Genomic DNA, 14,907 nt, shown 5'->3' with positions numbered 1-14,907 from the left:
CTCATGATACGAATTATTAATTTCCAAAGATGTTGGATATAAAATAATCATTGCTGATAGCTACTAAATGTTCTCTCTAACTAAAAAGCTGGGGTTTGACACATTTTCAGCTTCTCAAGGTGTTTAGTAATGCTTTTTCCACTTGGTTTGCTTTACTTGTGACCTCTTCCTTTTACTAATTTTGCTGGTCGGCAGTCAGTGGAGGCATATAATCTGTAAAATATTAAAACGATTGGAATTTTATAGTAAAAAATACTGTCTGCTTTATTGGAATGCTGTTATTTACTGGCTAATTTTCTTTTGGACGCAATAGACCGGATTAACCTAATCTAAACTATTCTTTCTGCATTATTTTGTTAGCCCGCTTTCTGTCTCAGTACAATCAGAAACTTCCTATTTTGCGATGTGCAACTGCAGTCCCGTGTTTTTGTCCCTCTTTCCTCCTCCTTCTTACTCCGTTGATCACTTAAGAATGCGGTTTCTTCCTTGGGATGAAGGGGGTTATATTGCTAGGCTCTTTAATTCCTCTCTAATTGGCAGAAAGCCAAGCATAAAGTCTTGTTCATAAGTCACTCTGGAGATTTCTTTGTACATGCTATTCTTTTCTTTGCATGCTAGCATCACTGAAAAGATTTTTCTTTTTTTTCCCCTCCTAAGTCTAGACCAGGCATAATTATGTTTGTGTGTATGTGTAGGCTTGAGTGTTACCACTCTGCAGCCCAGCAAGCAATTTGAAGTCCTTGGGCAGTTTAAGACCAAAATTTCTTGTACCATCAAAGGCAGCAGCTATCCCTCTGCATCTAGGTAGGTGAAATACTCTTCTGTTATATCTAAACTTCAAAGGCTAACTCCTGGCTTGTGCCTGTGGTTTGGCTTTCTGCAATGTGTCATACTGGAGGCTATATTTTAAAAAAGAGTTTGGACACTGGGTTCACCAGCTCATGTGCTTCCAGAGGCAACCCAGTTCCCTTTTGATTTATAAAGCTCTTCTTTGAGGTCTTTGTTCTGAACTTTGCCTCACAGAAGTCTTTATTTACAAAGTGTAAAAATCTTTTCCATCGTGAAGCCTCCACTCTGGTGTTGGGACTGCAGTCTTAATGTATTTATGTCTTCAGACCTTTTGTGCTTCCTCCTGTCCTGACTCCTGAGGTCGAGAGAAGCTCCCTGTAAACATATATGCAAAACTACCCCTTATTCTCCTGCTGTTAGGCTGCTCTTGCTTCGGTGTTGTGCTGCTGACTTTGACTTTTCTCACTCATTCCCCTTCCTGAGTACCTGCACGTGTCCTGGGGAGAGGAGAGATGTCCCTGTGCAAGACGTGTGTGCCCCGGGCAATCCACTGCTGAACTGTCAGGGCATGCAACGCATGGTAGCTTGAGACAAATGTCAGAGACTTGGTAAATGAACTCTAAAACCATCCTTTAAGGAAAGCTTGTCCTCTGGAGATGGGATTCTAGACCTCAATTTAACCATCTGGGCACCAGAGTTTGCCATTGAGTGCGGGACAGGCTTTTCTTGCCTTTTTTGTGTTTGTTTTCGTCCTAAAGAAGGATGGCACTCACCTTTTTTTTTTTTTTAAAGATGTAAACTTTATCTTAATAAACAGATGAATGAAGTGATGCAAAGAGCGCTTGTTTATGCGACTCAAATCTAAGTAAATCTGCCATCACTTCTGAAATTCGGGCTGTGGGAGGATTACTGATAGCAACGAATCCATCTTCCATGGTGTTAAAAAAAATAAAAAACCCTGTGTTTCTCTTAGAATGCTTATGGATTTTTTTAGATGCAGTGGGATGGCAGATACAGTCATATTAAAATGTATAATAACGTGCTTTGAATTGGTCTCGCAGCAGAAGCAGTTGGAGACGTGGCTTTGGTACAAGTTACTGGGAATTGTCTTTTTTAATGCAGCTTTGCAGCCTGTGCTGCAAATGGAAGCTCAGAGCAGTTTGAGTCACGCTCTCTCCATGGATGGTGCATGGGACTAAACCAGTTTTCCTAATGATTGCTTTATTAGGCCTTAACAGCTTATGGGATTGTTAGAATGGTGTCCGCTGATGTGTCAGCTCTACGCTGTGGGCTAAATGGTATGAGTTCACATACCTTTGTAGCAAATGCCTCTGCAGCATTCTGCATACTCTTCTCACTGTAAAAGTGGGTTTTTTTCCCCCACTTTTTCCTCTCTTGGATCTGTAGATGTAGCCAGTGAAGGAAGGGTTGTGTATGGATTTTGTCAAGTTTACACAGCTTCAGCCCTGGCCTGACTGAATCCAAAGAAGCAAAGGCACAAGAGTGTCTTTTGGGGACAGCTCAGTTGTCTTTGGGAAAACGTTTATTTTTAAGAGGTTGGGAAGAATTTAGCTCAGAAAAAAGTCAAGGAACTTAATTTGAGTGTAAAATTGTTGCATCTGTAGTGGAGCTATACAGAGCAAGTTCATTGATGTTGCCAGTTGCATTAATATTGGTTGTAAATTTGTGGGGGTTTTTTGAAACTCTTTTTATAGGGCTAAGGGAATCCCCTCCATCCCCCAGCCCTCCCTTGTGTTACTTGGGTCACAGCATACCAGTGAGGAATTTTTTTTTTCAGGTGGTTGTCTGGGCAGAACAAAGGCAGTTAAGGATGGAGGAGTCTTGTCAGGCTGCTTTCCATTTGCAGAAGCATAGAGATTTTATTTTTTTTTTTTAGTAAATGTAGAAGTCAGTGATCACAGAAACTTTGCTGGGGTATATATGCAAGGCAGAGGCTGTTGGGAGACTGCATGTCTTTAATTAGACCAACTGGTATCGCTGGGGTGGAGGGGAGGATGAGTGAGCTTTTGCACATGAATAAACATCAATGTATATTTTATCAGAATTGCAGTTTGGAAGCAGGGATATACTGTGAGGTGCCATTTGGCTTTGGGGTGTCTGGGGGCCTTTCTGTGTCTTCCATATATTGGCCACAGTTATGGAAGAAGCTGCATATATCACTTTACAAACATAAAGTGCAACTCTTTAAGGGAAGGTAGGGTGCAAATTGCTCTGGTAAAATGAGCCAGTGTTTTCAAGCTGAAGTCAGTAAAACTAGACAGAGTGCCAGCAAGTGATACCTGTGTCCTGAGTTTAATATATTCACAGTCGTGCCCAGGAGGATTAGTGAGAGATGCTTTAACTTAAAAGCTAGTAGGAACAGCAGAGCTTTTTTTCCTCTGAAAAGTGATGTGCTTTTACTGGAATAAGCTAAATGCAGGCATGTTGTTAAGCTTAATATATGCCTGTGTGGGTACTTGAGAAAACATCCCATTAAGTAAACTAGTAACTTTCTTCTGGGGAGATGCTGAGAATATCACCTTTGCTGCCAGTCAGGGCCAAGCCAGGCTTGTTAGCAGCTTGTAAGTGACAGCCCTACTTTGCTTTGTAGGTATTTTAAGTGATGAGGGTAGCAGAGCTAGAGGGAGAAGTGATACCGTCTGTGCTGTTTTTTTTCCTTTTTAGAGGAGGAGGAGATGGGACTAATTGCATACCTTCCAATTTCAGTTACTTCATTACTGAATAATCATTGGAGCAGCCCTGCAATCTGCTCTGATAGCAGATAAGTGGCGTGGGTTACAACACTTTAAACAAAACTTAAGTGCTTTTTCCTTTTTCCCTGGAGTGAAACTGTAATTTTGTTACATGAATGTTAGCCAGGACAGAGTTGTTTTTGCAGTTGTCATGATGCTTCTCGGGGCTTTGTGCGTTAGAGGCGTGTCCCCAGTGTATGTAGCAAAAATACCCTAAAATTCTGCATTCCCTTAACTGGCAACTTCAGCTGAAGGTTTTCCAAGTGCTTTGCCAGTTGAAGATCTGACATTAGGTGTCTCAAAGGGTCTAGATGTAAGCCAATAAACATTTAGATTGTATTTCCTTTCCGTAGTGATACATGTTAGTTTCTCTGTCTGCATTAGGCCCTGAATAATCGAGTAAACCAGCCTGAGCGCACCTCAGCATACGAGTCCCTGTGGTGAGAGTGGTCACATTGACGAGGCTGTAGCAGATTTGTGTAGTTTTGGTTCCCCAGTGTAGAAATGATGTTATATGCAACCCATATCATGCTGCAGAGAATTATTGGGCAGAGCTTCAGATAGGGTTTTTGTCTTTCTTTGAAATGGAATAAAAGTGCATTCATGCATTTAGATTTATTTATGCCTTCTTGGAACTGATGTTTCTGAAAGATGATGATTGTGAGGTACTGGCTTAAGGCTGTGAGAGCACCATAGACAAGCCTCTGGATTTTGTGTAGCGTAGTACTGGGCAAAATTTAAAACTCTTGTCAGGCTAACTTTTTCTGGGCTGCCATAGAACTGTTAAATCTGATCTATTCCTAAAAAGACAGCTGACTCTGCAGTCTGAGCCACATGCAATTCTTTGTCTCTGATTTTGACTAGAATGGAAAAGTAGTTTGTTTTTGCATTAAATCGATCTCAACTGTCACTGCCCCAAAGGGGGTCTGTTCTTGCAGGCTCTGCTTGGACTCCAGGCAGAGTGCTCTTGGCTCTCGCTGCTTTTTGCTGTAAGCACAGTAACTCAAGTCAGGGTGATGGGAGGATGGTAACCCACTAAGACAGATAGTTGTTGACAGGTAAAATGTCTTGGGGAAAGAAAATACAATACACTTTTAAAATGTTGATAGTTTTTGTGCGTTTGGGCTTGGTTGTGTTGGTTGTAACTGGGCCAGTGGGGTTGATCATGTAGAGCGATTCAGTATGGATCCAATTGCAGCATTAAGCTCTTGGAATAACTTCAGGTGAAGTGATGGTGAATTTCAAAGAATTAAAGAGTCTGAGGCCCCTTAGTTGGGTCTTGCATTTATAGAGTGGCTTTCAGACGGAAAGACCCAAACATGCTTTGCAAACTAGCCTGTGCATCGTGCACTGGAGTGGATCCATGCTTTGATAAGAACAATATGGGTTCTTTTAATGAGATGAACTGCATCACCTTTTTTTAAGGAGGTATTTATTCGTATAGAGGGAAAAATACTTTATTCCTGTGAAAATATGTAGCTGGTCAGAGGAAGGGTCTGCAAAGCACAGCTCCTTCCTATGAGTGGGCAGAGCTCCTCCACCCATATGCTTCTGGGGAAGGCAAGCACTGTTGCTTAGAGCAAGAGCTTTGCATCTTTTGTGCTGAGGCGGACTGCTGGCTGATAAAATGGTATCTCTCACAGATGTCTCAAACCCACAGTGCTTGGGTTCTGCTTTGTTAGTTGCTGAATGGTTGTGTGTGGTTGTGTTCCCTTTCTCCAGTAAAAAAAAGCTAATCCTACATCTCAAAATGGTCTGCTTGCCTTCTCAGCGCTGTGCTCCAGATTTTGGAATTGCCCTTGGGTCTGGGCAAGTTGTTGAGGCTCGTGGCCATTTGGGATGGTGAAGTTGCCTTCCCTGCGCTCCGCTTCTCTTGAATTTGTTAACAGGCTTCCACGACAGCCACCCAGCCTTGGGCTCTTCTTCGGCCTTTATTTACCTCTTAATGGTTGAAGTGTGCCTCAGTACTTCCTTCCTCTCTTTGCTGTGTCTGGCTTGGGGGTTTGATTGCCCCTCTGAAGCAACATATGGTTGCTTGAATCGGCACACATGACTGGGAGGGTAGTTGATGAGTGTCCACAGGTCTTCGTGAGGTGGGATGGGTACACTGGAGCTACTCGTGTGCTTCGATATCCAGCGCTCAGTTACAGTCCGTCTTGACTGTAGAAAATGTATTGAAGGCAAATGATCCGGTACTGGAGACTTTTTCTAGGGAAAAAGTTTAATGAGTACCTGAAGGGCTGAAATCCTGTAGGTTGTGTGTGGTGTCATGTAGCTGTGAGCAAGTTTTCCTTATTGCAGAAGCTGGATTGATTCCTTGGGGCTGGATAGCATCTGATCTTTATGCGAGGGAGGGGAAAAAGCTGTCCGACTTTAATCTGAATTTACTAGGTAGTTAATAAAAAAGACCTCTGCCCTGAGTAACTTATTCAGCCTATGTTATGTTGCAGGAGCTCCATGGAGATGAAGCCTGCTGGCTTTATTTTGCTCTGAAATCTGTTTGGCTTAAAGTTGCCTCCAGAATCTCAGCCCCCATGGTACTTCAGGCTTAAAACTGCTGGGTGTTTAAGAGCTGAGGCTGGGGCAAAGCCAGGATGCTTTGGTGGCTGAGAGGTGACACTGGCACGTGGAACTTGTCATTCAGGTGTCCTCATGCTGAGAGCAGTGTGCCTCTTGCCTGTCTCTTCCCTTTGTAATTTGCAATTTGTATTTAAAAGCAGAGGGATTTAAATTTTGTTTTCTCTGCAGTTGTGGTCCACAGAAGCAATTAGCTGTCGTGATGTTTGGCGCTGGAGCTGCCTGTGGTGGCTGATTGCGTAAGCAGGCGTTGCGAAAGGGAGCAAGTGAAGGTATCTGCAGCAGTCATTTAGAAACTGGTATAATTCAGGTCTGAATCAAGCTCAGGCTCAAACAGGTTGTGGAATTTATTTATACAACACCACTGGGGTGTGTGGCATTGCAGAGAAATAAACAATGGTTCCCAGCCCTGAGGCTTGTGTTGGGTATTAGATAACGAGGGATGGGGTAATTATAGCCAGGGACCTGGGTGGAGGGGTTAGGAGAGGGTGAGGGTTGCATCTGTGTGGAAAACATAAAATGTTCCTTGTTGTGCCTGCAGCTTGTTAATAGCACTGTTAAGAAATTGTGGGTGCGTCTGAGGTTATAGGAAGGATGGAGGTCAGCTTTGCAGAAGAAGTGTTGAGTGAGTTATAGGAGACGCGTGGATTCATAAGAGAAAGCGGAAGGAGGTGAACTGAAACTAGTCAAGTGTACAGGGAGTGGCTGGGTTCACGCAGAAGCTGAACGGGCAGAAGCGATGGCACGCGAGGGTCTTGAGGAATTTGGATGTTAGAGCAGCAACTGGGAATCTGCACCTGGACCCCTAAAGGTGTGTGCTTGATGAGAATGGAGGAACAGGTAAAGAAGGGGGGGCCAGCATGGCTGTGGAGAGCTTTGAGGTCTCTCCTTTTTGCTGTCCCTGCAGCCTGGGCTGTTGTGATGACAAAGCAGCTTCTGCGCAGCCACCCAGCGGGACTTTTCCTTGTGGTGGAGCAGCTGCCTTCGACTGTAGTTGTTGGAGTCTTTTTGGGGTGGGCTCGGTCAGTCAGCCCTGAAGACCTGCTTGAATTGGTGGTGCTCCACACGTCAGCAATGCATTGATTGTTGTTCCCATGTGCCCTTTGCAGTGGTCAAACTGAATCTTTTGGGTTTTAAGAGCTGGTTGGTAGTTGTGACACTGTTAACGTGTAACTAATTTCCTTTTTCCTTCCCTTTTTGCTCTTCAGAAATGCCATTCTCATGAGTGTACAAGGAACCTACAGAACTGTAATGTCTAACCCTACATGGAATAACAACTCTTTGAAGGTACCACCCTTTTTTCACTACATGGCTTTGTTATAGGTTGGGTGAATGTTGCACTGATCTTTGCTTCTAAGCTCGAAATTGAAGAACCATGTGTTATGTAATGCTCTCCCTTCCAAAAGGGTGACAGTGCTGTGACACTCCGGTCTCTGATTTCCAGGAAAGCTGTGTGCAACCCAGCACTTCATCTGGGGTGCCAAGGGGCCATCCCTGTTTCTCTGGGAACAATCTCTTCAGGCAGGTCTGGTGTTGCCTTAGGAACAGATGGTGGTTTCTATTCAGAGCTGAACTAAGCTTTCTTCGTACTTGGTGGCCATCTTTGGAAACATATTGACCTTCTTTTTTAGTGACGCATGATGGCTTGCCTGTTTGTCTTCAACTTAATGACCTTCTGGATTGTCTTTTTTGACGAGAGCGTTCTAGCTGTGTTTAATGAAGAACATTAGGATAAAGTGCAGTTACACTTTAATATTAGATTGAAATGCCTTGGCTGTTTGTGCTGCATTAACCAGCTCTCAGGTGTTGGCTTGCCCTGCTGTCTGATCCCGCAGTGATGCCATAATACTGAATTTTGGACTGCCCTGTACGTTACCGTGGCAACAGACTGATGTCACAGACTCAAGGACATGACTTCAGTGTATGATCATGCAGAGGCACGATCACATTTGTGAAGGAGAAAGCTGACTAATGCACATCTCAAAAGCAAACAAGGGGAATGCAGGTTACAGCTGACCAAGCAAGGTGCTTTGGTATGAAAATTCCCCTCTTAGGCAGAGGAGGGGAATTCATGTCTTTAATACAGGAACAGTCGTTGTGGTGAGCTTCTCTTTACCACGGATAAGCAGACGTCTTGCAGGTATCCTATATCTTTTAAACAGGTGGTGTTCTGGGGTGGGGAAACTTGCTCTTTGGTTTCAGAGCTTTGAAAGGGCACTTCTTTTAATTTTAAAGAGCTTCTCAGTGGTCTTGTAAGCATGCTGAGAACACTTTGACTTGCTTGATGTTGTTCAAACAGTTTAATTGGTTTTCCAAAGCTTTTATTTTATCCATAACATTGGAAGGTGAAAGGGGAACTCTGCATCTGCATTATGGTCACATTTTCCTATATCCTATTAGCAGATTCCAAGATTGTTTAATGTGATCTCCACCCATTTCATTTGGCTGCAACCTTTGCTCCCATGAAAACAAGGCTGATTGTTCAGAATTGCTGTGTGTATGTGCTTTGGCACGGCATGAAGGTACCTATAATAACACAACCATTGTCTGGAAAAAAAAGCAGTTTGCAGTAATAACTACAAATAAAAGGGTGCAGTACTGGGGCAAGACAGATAATGGTTGTTTTCCCACCCCTTATGTACAGCAGAGTCTCAACATGGTCACCCCTCAGCATGATAGGGATGTAGGCTTTAGTATAGTATGTGAATATTGGGAATAAGGGACTGAAATATTTGCATGTTGTTCCAAGTTTCTCTTTCCTGGACGCTGTTCCATTGCTCATATCTACGGATGAGGAGACTGAATGACTTTTGCACAATGCGGTATTTTATTTGCATGCTGTGAGCAGTTTAACAAGTGTGTGTGCTAAATGAAGCATTCCCACTTTCAGTTAGCAGCTGACGCACCCTTAAAATAAAAAAAAAAAAGTGCCTTTAGGTTGAACAGTGGGGTTTTGAGGGGTGACATTGTGCTGTGTGTTTGCGCGGATGGTTGGTCGTGCCAAGCCTGAATGTTAACTTGAAATGCTGTAGAACTAAAACTCCTTCGTGCTGAAGTAATTTTTGCTCATCTCTGCACTTTGTGGAATAAAAGCAGTTACAGCACAAGATCTGGAAGTAGTGTAATTGTTCTAAATGTTCACTGTCACAGGAATTGAGGATATTTAACAGAAACTGGCATTTTTTTGTAGCAGTTTGGTTGCCTCCCAGGACAGGAAGCTGTAGAGTGTTAAAGAGGCAAGGAAGGAGTTTAACAACCCGCTCTCTAAATCAGGATGCCTGAATTCAGTGCCTGGCCTCGAGCTGAAAGGACTGGAAGCTGTGAAAGATTCAGTGATTCATGCTGCTCTGCAGCGGACAAGAAGATACTGGTGATGGACTATCGAGAAGGCAGCCTTGCTAAAAAGAGATCGACTTTGTGATACGGTAAAGGGGAAGGAAGTCTGGAGAACTTAGAAAAGGAACAGATGTTTCTGGAGGTGGGGAAAAACTTAACTATCCATGTAGTTTGCTCTTGCAGCGCAGCCAGCAGAAGGAACTTGATACCTGAAGTGCTAAGGCTTGGACAACAGGCCCAGAGCCAGAATTGACCTATAGATGTATCCTCTATATCTTATACCTGATAACCATTGTGCTAGTACGTATTGTGCCAGGTTATAACAAACCACCTGTGCTGATGTAAAACGTGCTAAAGTACTGAAGCCTGAACAACAGGCCCCGAGCTGAAACTGCTCACTTAGCATGTAGTCATTAACTAAGTACGTATGCTCAGTAGTGAAAGATGCAGCTTAGACAGAATATAATCAGTGGTGAGCATGAAATGCTGAGAGAATGTATCCAACTTTTCCCTTCTCAGCTTTGTTCAAGGCTGAGAACCCAAGTGTTTGGCCTTGTTAGAAACTCCCTTGGTTTTCCCGCCCCGAGCCCTGGCCAGGCTTTGGGTGGAATCCAACAGGAGAATGAAACCAGATATTTTCCGCTCAAAACAAAAGTGCCAGTTATTCTGGCTTGCTGGTTTTTTAGCATATAAGGCTGGATCCACTTGCAGTGACTTTGGATGCCTCACCTTGGGTGGATGTGCTGTGTAGGACTTCCCACTTGCCAGGAAAAGCTCTCCAAGTCCTTGCTGCAGCCGGGGCTGTCCAGGTGTGTAGATCTGGATGAAGGTGACATATGCAAGTGGTGATGGATCTTTCTTAATCACTATTCTCTCATGTAGTAATGATTTGATGCATTACCCTATTTGTTTGTTATTTGATGTATTTTCCTATCTAAGTGCACTACTCTGTCTTACTGTATGTTTTCTGTATTACTCTGTTACATCATTTATCACTAGTAAAACACGCCTACTCTTTTCACTCTGGTGTCTTGAGTTTAATTGCTATCCTTAATCAGCAAAACAATACCAAACAAAAGTAGGCACACCCAGTATTTAGGACAGGGATCCTGGAAAGCTGCTCTTCAGTGCCACGATGCTTTTCTGTTTGACAAATACCTCGGATGGTGAGTTTGTGCAAAGGTCCGTGTAAAAGAGTTTTGAGGTGTTTGATACGTCTCTTCAAGAGCAATAAAAAAAAAAATCTTCATGGATGTATGAAATGCTACTTAAAGCAGAAAGCCAAGAGGGATACCGTTCCCTGAGAAGGAAATAATGACAGAAGATGCATTAAAAAAGAGTGAGAGGTTGCTTGTAGGGTGTGTTTATGGACTGTGATGACTGGAAGTGCGATAAAAGAGATTTCTGATCCCGTGTATCAAAGTATGAGTGGCAGTGATTTTTCAAGTTGTTGAAACTTGCATCCAAAAAAAATATATTTTGCCCTCACTAATAGGTTAATCCACTATAATTGACTGAAATAAACCTGGGGGAATTTTCCCATCTGTATGTGGTGCACAGCCTCTTTGCTGTCTACTTGGCAACTGTACCTTCAGATAATTAAAAGCTGTTTTTTAAATCCATTCTTCTTTCAGGTCTTATTTTTTTGCATCTTGTTACTTCTCTGAGAGCCGTCATTCACTCCTCTTCTGGCTAAGGTGTAAAAACCAAGATAATGTGGTTTTAGGAAAGGAAAACTGCATGTGAATCCTGTTACTTTAAAAAAACAAAATGGCTAAAAAAACTAGGTGAATGCATGAGGCTTTTTAACATTCACATCACTGCTACGTTTCTAAAAATAATTTTAACTTTTCTAGTCCAGTATGTTTGCTTTGACTTTCTGAGATCTCATGCCACTTGCCTCTCAAAAATCAATAACCAAACCTCATGGCTGCTTTTGCTTAGGAAGCAGTTGTGATTACCCAGAATTACAGGAGTTGTTCAGCACGGGGATCCTCTGGTTTCAGCACATAGTTTCATCGCTCTGTAGTGTTTTGAGAGGCTGAAGGGTGGGATGCGGCTACAATAAGTTTCCAGATTCCTAGCAGCGTGAGGGACTGTTTTTAATAGTGATGATAAAAACAGCTATTCCCAGTTGGAGGTTAGTCAGTGGTACAATTATCAGAGCTATGAAATAGTGCAGAGATGGCTCAGAATGGAAAAACTAAGGCTTGAAACTCATTTTCTTGAGGGAGCTGTTTGAAACTATTTCCTGCAAGCTCAGAGAGAATTAGTAAGAGATGTTAAATAGTGAGAGAACAAGCTGATGGGGCTTGGTGATTACTTCAGTCATTTAGTTTTCAGGCTAGCAAACTTCAGCTGGCTTTTGGGAGAGGGATTTGGTAGCAATTTCTTGACGAAAGCCAGCGTGGTGAATAGGAGCTCTGGAGCTCTCATGTTTGATTTGTAAGGTTATGGTCTTCTGCTGGATGCTGTGCTTACACCAGCTGCTCCGCTGGGGAGCCTAAAAATGTGCTGAGTATTTTCACAGTAAAGTAACAATCCCCAGCTCAAAATCTGGTTCACTTAAACTGTCCTTTTTAAAACACAGTTGTGGGTACCTTATTTTCTGCTTAGTTTCCTGGTGATTTGGTGTTTCTTATTCGTATTTTCTCCATTTTGTCCAAGAGGAGGAAACCCTGAAAGGAGAATATTGATTGTACTGTGGAGGACCAGTGGGGAATACTGCGATAGCAATACACATATTTTTCCTTTTCTGTCTTGCTTATAAAGCTGTTTTTACATTAATAAGTCTGAAAGTGTTATGAAACAAACCCAAATGTGATACTTTCAGCTGAACTTTTCTAAAAGTTGATACTTCTAAAACGGTCATTAATCTGGAAAGAACTGAGCCAGAATTATTTCTGGTGTCCTGTTGTAGGTCCACGCTACTGAATTTTGAAGATGAAACATGAAAAGGGAAAGATTGGCAGGGAAAGCTCTCACAGTTAGCTTCTGCATGCTGAAGTGCCTTGTTATCCTTTACTGAAATTTTGATGCTATTTTGGGGCCTTTCTTTTTTTTCCTTTAAAGAATGAATTATAGCAGAATTCATGCTATGCTTGGAATTTCTGAAAATTTAATTGTGTTAGTTGCTAGGCGTATCAGCTACAAAGCTCTTTGAAAATATAAAACTATTTTTACTTCAAGTAACTCGAGTTATTAATGGAAAAAAATATCTTTAAAAATGTAGCCAAAAAAAGACAAAAGATCCACGGAATTGGTAGGTTTCAGCATTAGCTTAGATTTTGAACTGTCTTTTGAAACCATCATGTAAAAAGATACTGTATTTAATGTTGGTCTCTGCTGCAGTTTATTAGTCAAAACCCCAAGCTTATCTGTAGCTTAGTTCAGCAGAAGGTGTTCTCTGTGTGATGTCCTTTTAAAGATGTGTATAAAACCAAACATATTTTGGCTAGGAAAGATTTTTTTTTTTTTAAGTGTGTACTCTTGCTTGCCTTCTGTCTTCATCTGAAGCAATCCAGCCATAGCATGTCACTGGTCACATGCTTGTGCTTGAGTGTTCAAAACCCTTTCTGGTCTCTCTGGGCAGGTTCTGTAGGTTGCAAACTGCGAAGCAGTTCAGTGGTGAGAAACATCCTCCCCATCCAGATGCTGTTTCCTGGATGGTTCACCTGCATTTGTGTGGCCCCAGCTCTGCTCACCGATGCACTGTCTCCTCCCTGGGCCTGCTCCTGCTTGGACAAGCTCTGCTGTGTGATGGCTGCAAGTGCCTAGTTCTGTGTGATGGATAACTAGGGGGTCTGCTTTGCTGGCGGCGGTGTGCCAAGGGCTGTTGTGAGTCTCATCTTCATTGCTGTGTTAGTCTTTCTGTCGCTGGTTTGGATTGCATCTTTATGTTGCTGGCTTTGACATCCTGCTGTCCCGTTTCCTTGCCATGCACGTGTATGACTTCATCCCACAGGCCTGGAACTGTCGGAGAGATGATAGTGTGGTAGGTAAAAAATATGCTGCTGGATTGAAATGATGGGGCCTCATCCTGCCTGTACTGAGCAGATGTCTTCAGCACCATGACAGATTAATCTTCCAACGAAGAGTGAAGATTGGCAGCCTTTGATGTGCAGTCTAATTAACAGTGTATGATTCTTGTGTGTGGTGTCAGTTAAACAGCACCAGCACTTAATGGCAAAGTCAGAAAAACTTTAATTTCTTTAGATTTTGTGCAAAGTTGTGTGGTGAGTTAGCCTTGGCCAGCAGCCAAGCGCCCACCCAGCTGCTTGCTCACTCCCCCTACTCAGTGGTACCGGGTGCAATAGGCTTAGAGAGCTTAAAGGTCGAGATAAATCAGGGAGATTACTGATTACTGTTGTGGACAAAACAAAAAAAAAAATTATTCTTGCCAGTTAAAATAGATTTGAGTAGTGAGAAACAAAGATAAACATTATGCCAACACCTTTCCCGTTTTGCTGCAGGGGATTACCTGCCCTGCCATGGAGCACCTTCTCTCTAGCCTTCTCCGATTTTTTTTTGTCCTTTGTCAGCTGTTTTTGCTCTTTCTTAAATACGTTTCTGCAGCAGTGCCAGTTGCTTGGCTGACGGGCTCAGCTGTGTCCTGCCATGGGTCATGGTGCAGCTGGCTGGAAGGGGCCTGGGGCAGGCATGACCTCCTCTTGCAGAGGCTGTGTTAGAACCTGACACTAATTAGTGATTTTTTAATTATTTTTTTTTTTGTCTTAGATTGTAGCCTGTCCTTTGGGGGCTTTTTATTTTCTAAGATACCACTGGAAAGACCAGTGAATCTAAAGCTTGAGAGGGTGTGGGTGGTGGTGTGTCTTGTTTGTTGGTGGGTGGGTTGTTTTTAGATGCTCCTAATGAATCTGTTCTGTTGGAATTTTTCTGTCCTCGGCAGATATAATGATGTACTTTGTTATAAAATGTTCTGTGAAAAATAGTTTACGTGAAATCTGTCCTGAAGTTGGATATACTTAGTATGACTGTTTTCCTGAGTTTGCAGAGCAGAATTTTTTTTGGTAAACTGCTGACCTATAAATTTGAAATTTCAGAGTTCAGCATTTTGACATTATCCTTGCAAGATGAAAGATAGTATTCCGTGAAAGCGTGATGTTGGGGCATCAGCAGTGTCCTAGTTTTAAAAATTTGAAAGGATTACAAGATTCCATGACAAACCATGAGACATTGGTGCAAAACTTTGTAGAAGATGCTAGTATGTGAAAACAGGGTGGATTCGGGAGCGTGATAGAAAAATTTGGGCATTTTGAATTACAGAAATACTTGTGACTAATGGCACAGTTATTTCTAAAACTTCTTTTTTGAGTACCGTTATATTTAATCTGGTGTTTGTGTTGCTGAGCAAGGTTTTTGTTTGCTGAGTTTGGTTTTGGGGAGACCCTTAAGAAAAGTATAGATGCTTTAAAGATGCCTAGTGAATGCT

At 42.5% G+C, this 14,907-nt stretch overlaps 1 protein-coding gene across 4 annotated transcripts in view; it reads left to right on the top strand.

Moving 5' to 3' along the window:
* FBXO34 (F-box protein 34) overlaps positions 1–14,907 on the top strand; it is a 40,692-nt gene that overhangs the window by 6,530 nt on the left and 19,255 nt on the right. For 2 of the 4 annotated variants that reach the window (XM_074908915.1, XM_074908913.1), the window contains exon 2: positions 7,328–7,406. The exons of the other annotated variants lie outside the window; for them this stretch is intronic. The gene's annotated coding sequence lies outside the window, so the exon portion shown is untranslated. The remainder of the gene's footprint in view (positions 1–7,327; positions 7,407–14,907) is intronic. 4 annotated transcript variants of the gene reach the window in all.

Source organism: Athene noctua, chromosome 6, assembly GCF_965140245.1.
Source record: "Athene noctua chromosome 6, bAthNoc1.hap1.1, whole genome shotgun sequence".
Classification (NCBI taxonomy): Eukaryota; Metazoa; Chordata; class Aves; order Strigiformes; family Strigidae; genus Athene; species Athene noctua.
Note: the sequence above shows the minus strand (reverse complement) of the source record. Positions and strands in the feature narration are given on the sequence as shown.